The sequence below is a fragment of the Scyliorhinus torazame genome, chromosome 8 (genome assembly GCF_047496885.1).
Source record: "Scyliorhinus torazame isolate Kashiwa2021f chromosome 8, sScyTor2.1, whole genome shotgun sequence".
Taxonomy (NCBI): Eukaryota; Metazoa; Chordata; class Chondrichthyes; order Carcharhiniformes; family Scyliorhinidae; genus Scyliorhinus; species Scyliorhinus torazame.
This window is the reverse complement of record NC_092714.1, coordinates 18,078,674-18,091,106: the sequence shown is the minus strand read 5'-3', so window position 1 is coordinate 18,091,106 and position 12,433 is coordinate 18,078,674. Positions and strand designations below refer to the sequence as shown.

Here is a 12,433-nt window from a genome sequence, read left to right as displayed (position 1 = left end):
CGGGACTTCGACCCATCCGGGCCGGAGAATCGCGGGGGGGCCCGGCGGGGGGGTCGGAGAATCTCGCCCTTGATTTCCAACTTAAGTAGCTTTCATATCTCGGATTGAGTATTGACATCACTCTATCTGTTGGATGTGGGGAGGGATTTACAGCATACTGGAGTCTTCACAAATTGCAGCAAACAGAACTCATAAGCGAAACTACAGCAAAGTCTGCCGGCAACAGCAGGATTCTTTCTCCTGTAAAATGCAGTGAGTGGAGAATAATTAAACAATACAAATCCTGTGCATAAAAAAAATCCCAGTCACTTTTATCAGGCCTGGATGGGCTGAAGGAAATCATCGAGCCATCTGTGTTTGCCCCAGAACCTGTGGGATCGCTAACTGCATCCGTTCACCATCCCAGCAACTTTTATAAAAGTGTAAAGAGACCTCCTTAAGAAGATCTTCTGATATGCTTACCCTAACTCCAAACAAAGGCTGATTTCAGAAATGGTGGACAAATGTGACTGCCTACCTATACCTATCCCAAATCCCCCATGAGAGGCATGGTGGCACAGTGGTTAGCACGCCTGCCTCACAGATCCAGGATGAATTAATGTTTGTCGAGAACGAGATGCGAGATCCTGTTCAATCTAGTATGTGGTGTTACTCCTTCACACAATGTTACGATCCCAGCTAATGTTAATATTGGACCGGACAAGTCAGATCCCAGAGTGCAATCAGGCTTGATAAATCCTACCCTTATTTTACAAGCATGGACTTAAGTTATTGAACATATTCACAGGATTCTGTTGATGAACCTTTAAGACAAAGAATAAAATATTTGTTGAAACAAGTGAACTATCTCATACCAGGAAAAATGTTGGAAATATTTCAACGCAAATACAAGAAGACAATTCAAATTCCCAATATTCCTTCACCCCAGCAATATCTTTGCAAACAGGTTAACCAATGAAGAATTACCACTAGCTTGACACTGGAACAGTTGCAAATGGCTATCTTCTGGTGAACTCCTGAGCATTCACCTGATGCTTCCCACCCAATTCGTATCTCTCTTTCCAATTCTTATTTCTCTCAGGCACCCAAAAACCACACTCTAAGTTCACTATTTCTCACCAGATTTATTCCGGGGATGGCAGGATTGTCATCTGAGGACATGAGCATCACAGGCTCAGCTAGCATTTAAGAGTCAACCACATTGCTGTGGGCCTGGAGTCACATGTAGGCCAGACCAGGTAAGGACTTTAATGAACCAGATCAGTCGACAATGGTTTCATGGTGATCATTGGATTTTTTTAAATTCCAGATATTTTATTGAGTTAAAATTCCATCACCTGCCGTGGTGGGATTTGAACCCGAGTCCCCAGATCATTAGCCTGGGTCTCTGGATTACTAGTCCAACAACTATGCCACCACCTCCCCATGAATTTAGAAGAATAAGAGGGGACCTACAGGATTGGACAGACTGGATGCCGTGATGATGTTTCCCCTGACTGAGGGGTCCAGAACAAGGAGTCACAACCTCAGGATCCGGGGTAGGCCATTTGGGACTGAGATGCGGAAGGATCTCATCATTCAGCGAGTGGTGAAACTGTGGAATTCTCTACCACATAAGGCTGTGGAAACCAAATATTTAAGAAAGAAATAGAAAGATTTCTAGACACTAAAGGTGTTAAGGGGTATGAGGAGAACCGTGGAGTATGGTATTGAGATGGAGGATCAGCCATGATCACATTGAATGGTGGAGCAACTTCGATGGGCCGAATGGCCTACTCCTGCTCCTATTTTCTATGTTTTAATACTTCAACTGCAGAGCAAAGAAATTTGTTTCCTAACCATTGTCTTCCAGTAACACCTCTGCTAAACTGACCACTTTACACTCCTGTCTTTTTCTCCACTCCTTTATTTCTAAATCATTTGAAAGTGAAATGAACGTTGCTTATTGTCACAAGTAGGCTTCAAATGAAGTTACTGTGAAAAGCCCCTAGGCGCCACATTCCGGCGCCTGTTCGGGGAGGCTGGTACTTTGGTATTTTCAAGAATTATAAACAATTATGTACATTGCTGGTCGTGTTCATTCACTGGACAATACAGAAAGGTTTGTCTTTTCCTTCCCTTAATTTCTCCCATATACAGTCTGCCACCATCTGGCTCAGCGTGCAGGCCCAGCCGTCCCCCCTGCTCCCCTCCCACCCCCCACCCCCTTTTTGTCCCCCCTTGGTTAGTCTGTGGGGATGTTTTCCCATTACCTCTCCCCTTCCCCCTTTCTTATCTTTTTTCTCTGTTTTCTTTCTAACTTCCCAGTTTCCCAGTCTAATCATTGTTGCTGGCCTCGAACAGGTTCTGGAACAGGCTGTCGAACTGCCCCCGTGCAGGAAGGAAGCCTCCCTCTCATTCTCAGATGGCGTATTTAATCTTCTCCAGGTGGAGAAATTCCGAAAGGTCAGCGAGCCAGTCTGCAGCTGTGGGTGGTGCTGCCGATCGCCAGCCGAGCAGGATTCTTTGGCGTGCGATTAGGGAAGCGAAAGCAAGGGCGTCGGCCCCCTTCCCCATGTGTAACTCTGGCTGCTCCGATACCCCGAAGATTGCGACATTTGGGCATGGCTTCATCCTCACCCCCACAACCTTGGACATTGCCTCGGCGAAGGCTGTCCAGAACCCAGCAAGTACGGGGCAAGCCCAAAACATGTGGGTGTGGTTGGCCGGGCCCCGCTGGCACCGCTCACATCTGTCCTCCACTTCCGGGAAGAACCTGCTCATTCAGGTTCTGATTAGGTGTGCTATGTGCACCACTTTGAGCTACATTAGGCTGAGCCTTGCGCAGGAGGAGGTGGAATTGGCCCTGCTCAGTGCTTCGCTCCAGAGTCCCCACCCTACCACTGTCCCCAGCTCGTCCTCCCATTTTCGACTGGTCTCGTTCAGTGGTGTTTGGACTCTGTCCAGAAGCTGTCCATACATTTTCCCACAGAGTCACCCTTCTTTACTGTCTATATTTATCAGGTCCTCTGATAGTGTAGTTTCCGGGGCCCTGGGGTACCCTAATGTCTTTTTGCGGCAGAAGTGTTTTATTTGCAGGTGTCTCATTTCCTGTCCTGCCAGTAGTTCCCACTCCTCCGTCAATTCGTTCAGTATCCCCAGTCTGTGCCCTATGTAAAAGTCACTAACTGTTAGTGTGCCCCCATCCCGTCTCCAATTCTTAAAGGTGGCGTCTAGCATGGCTGGAAAGAATATGTGGTTGCCGCAGATGGGAGCCATGGGGGACATCCTAATCAGCCCAAAGTGCCATCTTAATTAGGCCTATGCTTACAGTGTGGCTGCTACCACTGGGCTTGATACTGTAGCCAAGGCCCAGAGGGTAGCCCTCTTGCGGGACACCTCCTCCCACTCTGAATTGGGTTTGTTTACCCACCCCTCACTCTTTCCGCCGTTGCTGCCCAGTAGTAGTATTGCAGGTTTGGTAATACCAGGCCACCTTTGATTTCCCTCCTTTGCAGTGTGTTGGTTTGGGAACTCTTGGGTTCTTTCCCCCCCCAACCCCACCCGGAACCTCAGCAGCATTTTCATTTTGACCGTCTGCACTCTCCCCGCCAGGGAGAGTGGGAGTGAGCCCCACCTCTGTAGGTCCTTTTCATCTTCCTCCACCAGGCTGGTCAGGTTCCACTTGTGGATCTGTGTCCAGTCTCTGGCTATCTGGATCCCCACGTTGTGGAATCTGTTCTGGGTCATTTTAAATGGGAGCCCCTCCAGCTCTGTCCCTCCCCCTTTGGGTTCACTGGGAATGCCTTACTTTAGCCCAGGTTAAATTTGAAACCCAAGAAGGTTCCAAACTCTTTCAGGACCTGCATGATTGCCTTCAGTCCTATTGTGGCATCGAGACATAGAGGAGCAGGTCATCTGCATAGAGTGAGACTCTGTGCTCTCTGTCTCCTCTCTGGATTCCCTTCCAGCTTTTCGCGTCCCGCAGGGCTATCGCTGTAGAGATCTGTACATCAATCTACATGATAAATATATGTAAAACTAGTACAGTCAATTCAACACTCGATGTCTCACTATCAGGTGATATAAAAAGGACTTTCCCACTCTTTCTGAGAGAGTGTGCTTCAGGAGAGTGAACAGAAAAGACATAGAATAGCGAGAGAGAGAAAAGCTATAAGTTATTTCATTATTACACTGTTTAGTTAGTTATCTTTACTATATTTTATTTATTTTACTAATTAAGCAATTATTACTATTAAGCAAAAAGGACTCACAAATATAATTTATATTACTCAATAAACCAGTTAATCTTTACAAGAAGACTATTGTTCATTTCATCAACTAGGCTGGTTCAAAAGAGTAATATACTATATTACACAAGGTAATATAACATGCTACCAGGTGTTTAAAATATAACATGGTACCAGAGTGATTTAAGCTTTTAGGAAAGACTAGTAAAGATTTAGAATTTTAAAAAAGAACAAATTGGACTCAACTATTCGACTACAGAAGTCATCGCAACATCGGAATCTTCGACATAAACAACTTTTCATTGGACCAAGTTCAAGCACCAAGACATCTAAAGACCACTGGTAATCTTAATTTGAATTGGAAGTTGTTCAAACAACAATTTCAGCTCTATTTAGAAGCTAGTGATTTAAAAGCTGCGCCAGATGCTAGAAGAATTGCTTTATTTCTGTCCCTAGCAAGACAGCAAGCAATCAAAATCTTCAATTCATTTAATTTTAATGCTGGTGAAGATAAAACAAAGTTTGATCAAGTTATAGCGAAGTTCGATGAACATTGCAAGGTGCAAACCAATGAAATTTTAGAAAGATTAAAATTTCATAGAAAAGTTCAAAACGTTGGTGAGCCGGTGAATAACTTCATCACAGATCTCAAACTTGTTGCTAAAACGTGTAACTACGCTGATCTCCATGATTCGCTTGTGAGAGACCAAATTGTTTATGGCATATTTGATGATACTGTCAGAGAAGCTTTCATTCGACAAAATGATTTAACGCTGCAAATCACGATAGATAATTGCATCTCCGTGGAACAGACCTAAAGTCAGTATTTAGCATTTTATCCCAAGGAAAAAAGCACAACTCTCTACCACGAGGCAGAGAAAATCAAAATGGTGTTGCAGGCAAAGCCGAAAACTGTGAGGACCGGTAGCTATCCTTCACAAGCATTTTCAGGCTCTGGACATAAGGGCAGCACGGTAGCATTGTGGATAGCACAATTGCTTCACAGCTCCAGGGTCCCAGGTTCGATTCCGGTTTGAGTCACTGTCTGTGCGGACTCTGCACGTCCTCCCCGTGTGTGCATGGGTTTCCTCCGGGTGCTCCGGTTTCCTCCCACAGTCCAAAGATGCGCAGGTTAGGTGGATTGGCCATGATAAATTGCCCTTAGTGCCCAAAATTGCCCGTAGTGTTGGGTGGGGTTGTGGGGTTGTTGGGTTGTGGGGATAGGGTGGAGGTGTTGACCTTGGGTAGGGTGCTCTTTCCAGGAGCTGGTGCAGACTCGATGGGCCGGGTGGCCTCCTTCTGCACTGTAAATTCTATGATAATCTATGACATGCAGACTATGCACAGAAATGTGAGACGTCAAAGAAGAAGTCTGCGCATGCGCGTGCGTCACTAATACATCATGACGACAATGTGATTACGTGTCAGAGGTGTGGCAACGCCCACTTAAAGGGAAACTGCCCTGCTTTTGGTAAACGCAGTTTGAGATGTCAGAAGTTAAACCATTATGCTTCGCAGTGTCAATCATCTGCAAGTTACATTTCTCCTGCACAGAAAAAATACGACAAAGTGAGAGCTGTGGACAAAAAAGAAGAAATCAACACGCAAGATTTCATGGAAGATGATGATATTTTTGCATTAGAAAATACTTTCTTCGCTGGTGTGGTTGAATCGTCCATGAAGAATGATCAACAAGCAAGCAAGAATAATCTTCAATCAACAAAGCCAGCTCATCATGAAAATGAAAAGGATCTTCAAGCAACAAAAGTTAAAGGAGTCAATGTTGTTCGCAACAAATGGATGACTCCTGTGTATATTAACACAATTCCAATTTCTTTCAAACTGGACACAGGTGCCTCAGCGTTTCTTCTGAATTCCAAGGACTTGGCCAAGACAAAAAGTCATTGTGAGATGATACCTCCAGAGTGCTCATTGAAAGATTAGAATGGCAATCCCATTTTCTCACCTGGTTCGTGTTACCTGAGTGTCACAAACAGGGACATTTATAAATGGGGTAGCATGGTAGCAGCACGGTAGCACAGTGGTTAGCAAAGTTGCTTCACAGTTCCAGGGTCCCAGGTTTGATTCCCGGCCTGGGTCACTGTCTGTGCTGAGTCTGCACATTCTCCCTGAGTCTGCGCGGGTTTCCTCCGGGTGCTCCGGTTTCCTGCCACAGTCCAAAGATGTGCCGGGTTAGGTGAATTAGCCATGCTAAATTGTCATTTGGTTAGGTGGGGTTACTGGGTTACGGGGATAGGGTGGATGCGTGAGCTTAAGTAGTGTGCTCTTTCCAAGAGCCGGAGCAGACTCAATGGGCCGAATGGCCTCCTTCTGCATTGTCTATGATCCTATGATGAACAAGTAAGATTCAAGATAGTTAATGATACTCATTCTTCTTTATTTGTAGCTCAAGCGCGTAAAGATTTACAGATCAGTCAAAGAATTTTCTTAATACTTGTCAATTGACGACACTCAAAGATGACATGCAACAACTCTTACCTGATGTATCCTGATGTAATTCAAGGTATGGGTACATTACCTTTTCAGTACAAGATACAACCGAAGAAGGATGCCAAATCGGTAATCTATCCACCTAGACATGTACCTGTTCCTCTTAAAGACAGATTAAAGGCTGAACTATCAAGATTGCAAGTTCAAGGTATTATATCAAAAATTACTCAACCTGCTGACTCGGTTAGCTCCCTAGTCTGCTTCAGAAAATCTACAGGTGAGATAAGAATCTGTATGGATCCCAAAGATCTCAATCACAATATTAGAAGAAAACATTATCCAATACCAAAGAAGGAAGACATTACTGCAGAAATGGCCAATGCCAGAATTATTACCAAACTTGATGCGTCACAAGATTTTTGGCAGATGCAACTTGAGGAATCCAGTAAACTCCTCTGTAATTTTAATGCACCTTTCTGAAGGTGCTGTTTCAACAGAATTCCCTTTGGAATTATATCAGCTTCGGAAATTTTTCATCGTACAATGGAACAAATGACTGAGAACATTGAAAGTGTTTGTGTTTATGTTGATGACATAATCGTCTGGTCAACAACACCTGAAGAGCATATGAAACGTCTTCGGGAAGTATTCAAAAGGATACACGAATATGGCCTGAAACTAAACAAAGCTAAATGCAGGTTTGCCACCTCCTCTTTGAAATCCTTAGGTGAGAACATCACAGCTGAAGGAATAAAGCCAGATGAAGATAAAGTGCAAGGCAATGCAAATTCCTAAAGACAAGAAGGCAGTTTTACGCTTTCTAGGATTTGTCAACTTTCTTGGAAAGTTCATTTCAAATCTAGCTAACAAGAATAACTGCACTACGTCAACTGATCAGAAAGAATACGATTGTGTTTGGACTGAAAAACATACTGAAGAATGGACAGATAGATTCAAAACAACAATTGATACAAGCTCCGTGCTTATCATTTTTTTATCCTACAAGACCTACTAAAATCTCAACGGATGCTAGTCAAAATGGCATAGGTGCTGTTTTACTTCAACAAGACCATTTCAATATTTGGGTTCCTATTGCCTACGCGTCAAGATCCATGACTATGACTGAGTGTAGGTACGCCCAAATTGAAAAGCAATGTCTTGGGCTCGTTACTGGGATTTCCAAATTCCACGACTACGCTTATGGTCTACCCAAGTTCACAGTAGAAACTGACCATCAATGAACAAAATTTAAATGATATGACTCCAGACTTCAGCGTCTGATGATGAAATTGAGAAGATATGCTTTCACTCTACAATATACTCCAGGTAAACAGTTAGTAATTGCTGACACTTTATCTAGATCAGTCAACACTGAAATTCTTCAAGAAGATTCGATCAATGATGTTGATTCTCAACTGCAATTATTCAGAGAGTTACTTCCAGCCTCTGATTCTAAATTACAACAAATTCACATTGAAACACTGAAAGATGCTACTTTGCTGAAAGTTAAACATCATCTTCAACATGGATGGCCGAAAGGTAATTGTCCGCAATACAAAAGCATTCAGTCAGAACTGACTATTGTAGATGGTATTTTGCTGAGACAAGATCGCATTGTGATTCCACACACCTCGAGGTCTGAAATGCTTTCAAGACTTCATGAGGGTCATTTAGGTATTGAGAAATGTAAACGTCATGCTAGACAATCAATCTATTGGCCGGGTATCAACAATGATATCTCCGACATGATATCATCATGTTCAACGTATCAGTCACAGCAAAACCATCAATGCAGAGAACCAATGCAACCACATGATCTAGTAACATCACCGTGGATCAAGGTGGTGCTGATCTCTTTCACTTATTTGGCAAGGACTATCTCATTGTCATTGACTATTTTTCCAATTTTCCTGAACTAGTGAAATTAAACAACATCACATCCAGCACTGTCATAAAGCCATGCAAGGAATTATTTGCCAGGCAGGGTATTCCTCGTATCGTCATGTCTGACAATGGTCCATGTTTTTCAAGTCATGAATGGCAAGAATTCTCATCGAATTACAATTTTGAACTTGTAACATCAAGCCCTCATTTTCCACAGCCCAATGGGAAAGCTGAGAAAGGTATCCACATTATGAAACAGCTACTGAGCAAATCAAAAGATTGACAATCTGATTTTTATCGAGCCTTACTCAATTACAGGACATCACCTTTAGTGACAGGATTATCTCCATCTCAAGTGTTATACAACAGGAATTTAAGAACAACTCTACCTCAGTTAAATTTTCCTGATCCTGAACAACATCAAACTGTGAAGAAAATTCAACAACAGAAAATGAAACAAAAGCAATATTTTGATCTCCATTCAAAAGAATTGTCTATCTATCTGAGAATGATACTGTTAGATTAAGACTTCCTGAAGGAGGTTGGTCTGACATTGCTCGCATAATTAGGCAATTCTCTTCAAGATCTTATCTGATAAAAACTTCAATGGAAACATTCTGAGAAGAAATCGTAGTGATCTACTTCAAGTCATAGATACTGTGAAGATTTTTCATAACCTTGATTTGAATAAAATAATTTCAAAACAAATTGAACAGCAACTGCATTCAAATTTGATGATCAACAGAGACATTAAAACTTCTTCATCACCTTTGATATTAAGATGATCGACGAGGGGAAGAAGAAGACCCAATCGTCTGATTTTGTGACTTTTTCATAATTCTAGTGATTGCTGTACAATGTATACACTGCATTTCATATGTAAAATTGTCTTTTAATATTTACAAGAAAATGTTTAAAAAAGGGGGATGTAGTGATCTCTGTATATCAATATACTTGATCAATGTATGTAAAACTAGTACAGTCAATTCAACACGAGATGCTAGGGGCTTTTCACAGTAACTTCATTGAAGCCTACTTGTGACAATAAGTGATTATTATTATTAGATGTCTCACTATCAGGTGATATAAAAAGGACTTTCATGCTCTTTCTGAGAGAGTGTGCTTCAGGCATGTGAACAGACTAGATGTAGAATAGCTAGAGAGAGAGAAGTTATAAGTTATTTCATTATCACATTGTATAGTTAGTTAGTTATCTTTAATATACTTTATTTCTTTTACTAGTTGAGTATTAAGTAAAAAGGACTGACAAATATTATTTATATTACTCAATAAATTAGTTCATCTTTACAAGAAGACTATTTTTCATTTCATCTGCCCGGCTGGTTTAAAAGAGTAATATACTATATTACACAAGGTAATATAAAAATTGTCAGGGGTTCAATTGCTAGTGCGAACAAGAGCGGGTTCAATGGGCATCCATGCCTTGTTCTTCTCTGTAGCTGGAAGTATTCAGAGCTGGTGGTTCAACTTTGGGAGTGTTGTATAGGGGTCTCACCCAGGCGGTGAATCCCATTCCTAGCCCAAAACGTTCCAGTACCTCGAAGATACTTATATTCGACTATGTCAAAGGCCTTTTCTGAATCCAGGGAGACGATCACCTCTGGTGTTTTCTGCTGGGGTGGGGGTGGGGGGCAGTGGGTCTTTTTCACCACTCCTGCCTTTTTCTGTCTCTGTGTCACTGGATCACTGTCGCTCAGTAACAGTAATTTATTTCCCACTTTTTTTCCCCATTGAACTTTCAACCCATTTTCCCGCATCTCTTTAACCTTAGGGGTTGTAAAACCTCATTAAAATGTATATATATAAACAAACCAAAAAGACCTGAAACCCTTTATTCACAAGTGCGGACTCCCAAGCACCAAGATGTATAAACAAAACCTAAATGAAAGTGAAACAATTTGTACCTTTCTTGAGGCACAAATGTATGTATACAAATTCAACTTTTTAAAAATTCACTGTTCCTAACAATATGGATAAACAGAGGAATATAGTAAATAGGAGGAACAGTAGCAGGCAATTTGGTCCCTTAAGCCTGCTCTGCTATTTACCTCGATCATGGTCGATCTTCAACCTCAATGTCATTTTCCCGCATTATCCCCACATCCCTTGATATGTCAATGAAGTAGAAATCTATTGATCTTTCTGCTGATCACACTCCATAGAAGATTTAACACCCTCTGAGTGAAGAAATTCTTCCTAATCTCAGTCCTAGGTGGCCCGCCTCTTATTCTGAGACTGTGCCCCCTGAACCCCTACCCAGGGGAAACATCCCTCCTGTGTCGACCTCGTTCGGCCCTGTAAGAATTTTGTATGTTTCAATGGGATGGCCGATCATTCTTCTAAACTCTCGTACAAGCCCATCAATCTCCTCGATCTCTCCTCGTAGGACAACCCCACCATCCCAGTAAATCAGTCTGGTGAACCTTTGCTCCATAAAAGCAAATTACTGCGGATGCTGGAATCTGAAACCAAAGAGAAAATGCTGGAAAATTTCAGCCGGTCTGGTAGCATCTGCAGGGAGAGAAAAGAGCTCACATTTCAAGTCCAGATGACTGGACATTTTCTCTTTGGGAACCTTTGCTTCACTTCTTCTATGGTAAGAATATCCTTCCTTAGGCAAGGAGACCAAGACTGTACATAATACTCAAGGTGCAGTCTCTCCGAGGCACTACTGTACAATTGCAGCAAGACATCTTTACTACAGTACTCAAACCTTCTTGTGATGAAAGCCAGCATACCATTTGCCTTCCTGTTTGCTGGCGAGCTTTCAGCCATTCATGATCAAGGATACCCTGGTCCCTTTCCAATCTCTCATAATTTAAAAAATATTCTGCATTCCTGTTTTTCCTACCGAGAGATTGGATTGGATTTGTTTAATGTCACGTGTACTGAGGTACAGTGAAAAGTATTTTTCTGCGAGCAGCTCAAACAGATAACTTAGTACATGAAAATAAAATAAAATGAAAAGAACATAAATAAAAATGCAACACAAGGTCTACAATGTAAATACATAGACACTGGCATCGGGTGAAGAATACAGGAGTATAGTATTAATCAGGTCAGTCCATAGGATAACTTTAAATGCTTCCACATTGTTTTCCATCTGCCATGTTCTTGTCCATTCCCCGAGCTGATCTAAATCTCCTTGAGGCCTCTTTGCATCTTTGTCACAACCCATATTCCCACCCAGTTTTGTGTAACAGCGAACAAGGAAATACTACACTGCACAAAGGCCTTTTCCCCCTTTCCCGGAAGGTATTGGTGTATGTTTCCATGGTTACTCTGAACAAGTGATCGTTCTTCATGTGTGAACTTGCAGTAATTATAGCTGAGGCTATGGTGCTTTAATTGGTATCATAGCTGACCCCAAACCTTGCCTTGCCAAATAGTCACTCAAAAGAGCCTAGTCTGAAAATGGCCCTTTCTAACCCATACTGACACAGCGGGAGAGCTAACTCTGACATGGAACAACAATAACCTGCACTTTTGTAACACCTTAAAATCTAGTCAAATGCCCCGAAGATGATTTGCAAGAGCATAAGTCGACCAACATTGACATGAAACGAAAGAGGAGATATTAGGTCAATTGATTAGAAACATGGTCAAAGAGGTACGTTTTAATGAGTGTCTTAAGTGAAAAGAGCCAGAGGTGGAAAGGATGAGGGAGGGAATTCCAGAGTTTTTGTTTAAATAAATTTAGAGTACCCAATTATTATTTTTTTCTAATTAAGTGGCAATTTAGTGTGGCCAATCCACCTAACCTGCACATCTATGTGTTGTGGGGGTGAAACCCATGCAGACATGGGGAGAATGTGCAAACTCCACACGGACAGTGACCCAGGGCCGGG

General features: G+C 42.2%; 1 long non-coding RNA gene across 1 annotated transcript in view; it reads left to right on the top strand.

Moving 5' to 3' along the window:
* The window catches only part of LOC140427665 (uncharacterized), a 106,222-nt gene extending 96,400 nt beyond the window's left edge, over positions 1 to 9,822 (top strand). The window contains exon 3 of the long non-coding RNA XR_011948584.1: positions 6,637 to 9,822. This is a non-coding gene — a long non-coding RNA (uncharacterized lncRNA). The remainder of the gene's footprint in view (positions 1 to 6,636) is intronic.
* The last annotated feature ends 2,611 nt before the right edge of the window (positions 9,823 to 12,433 follow it).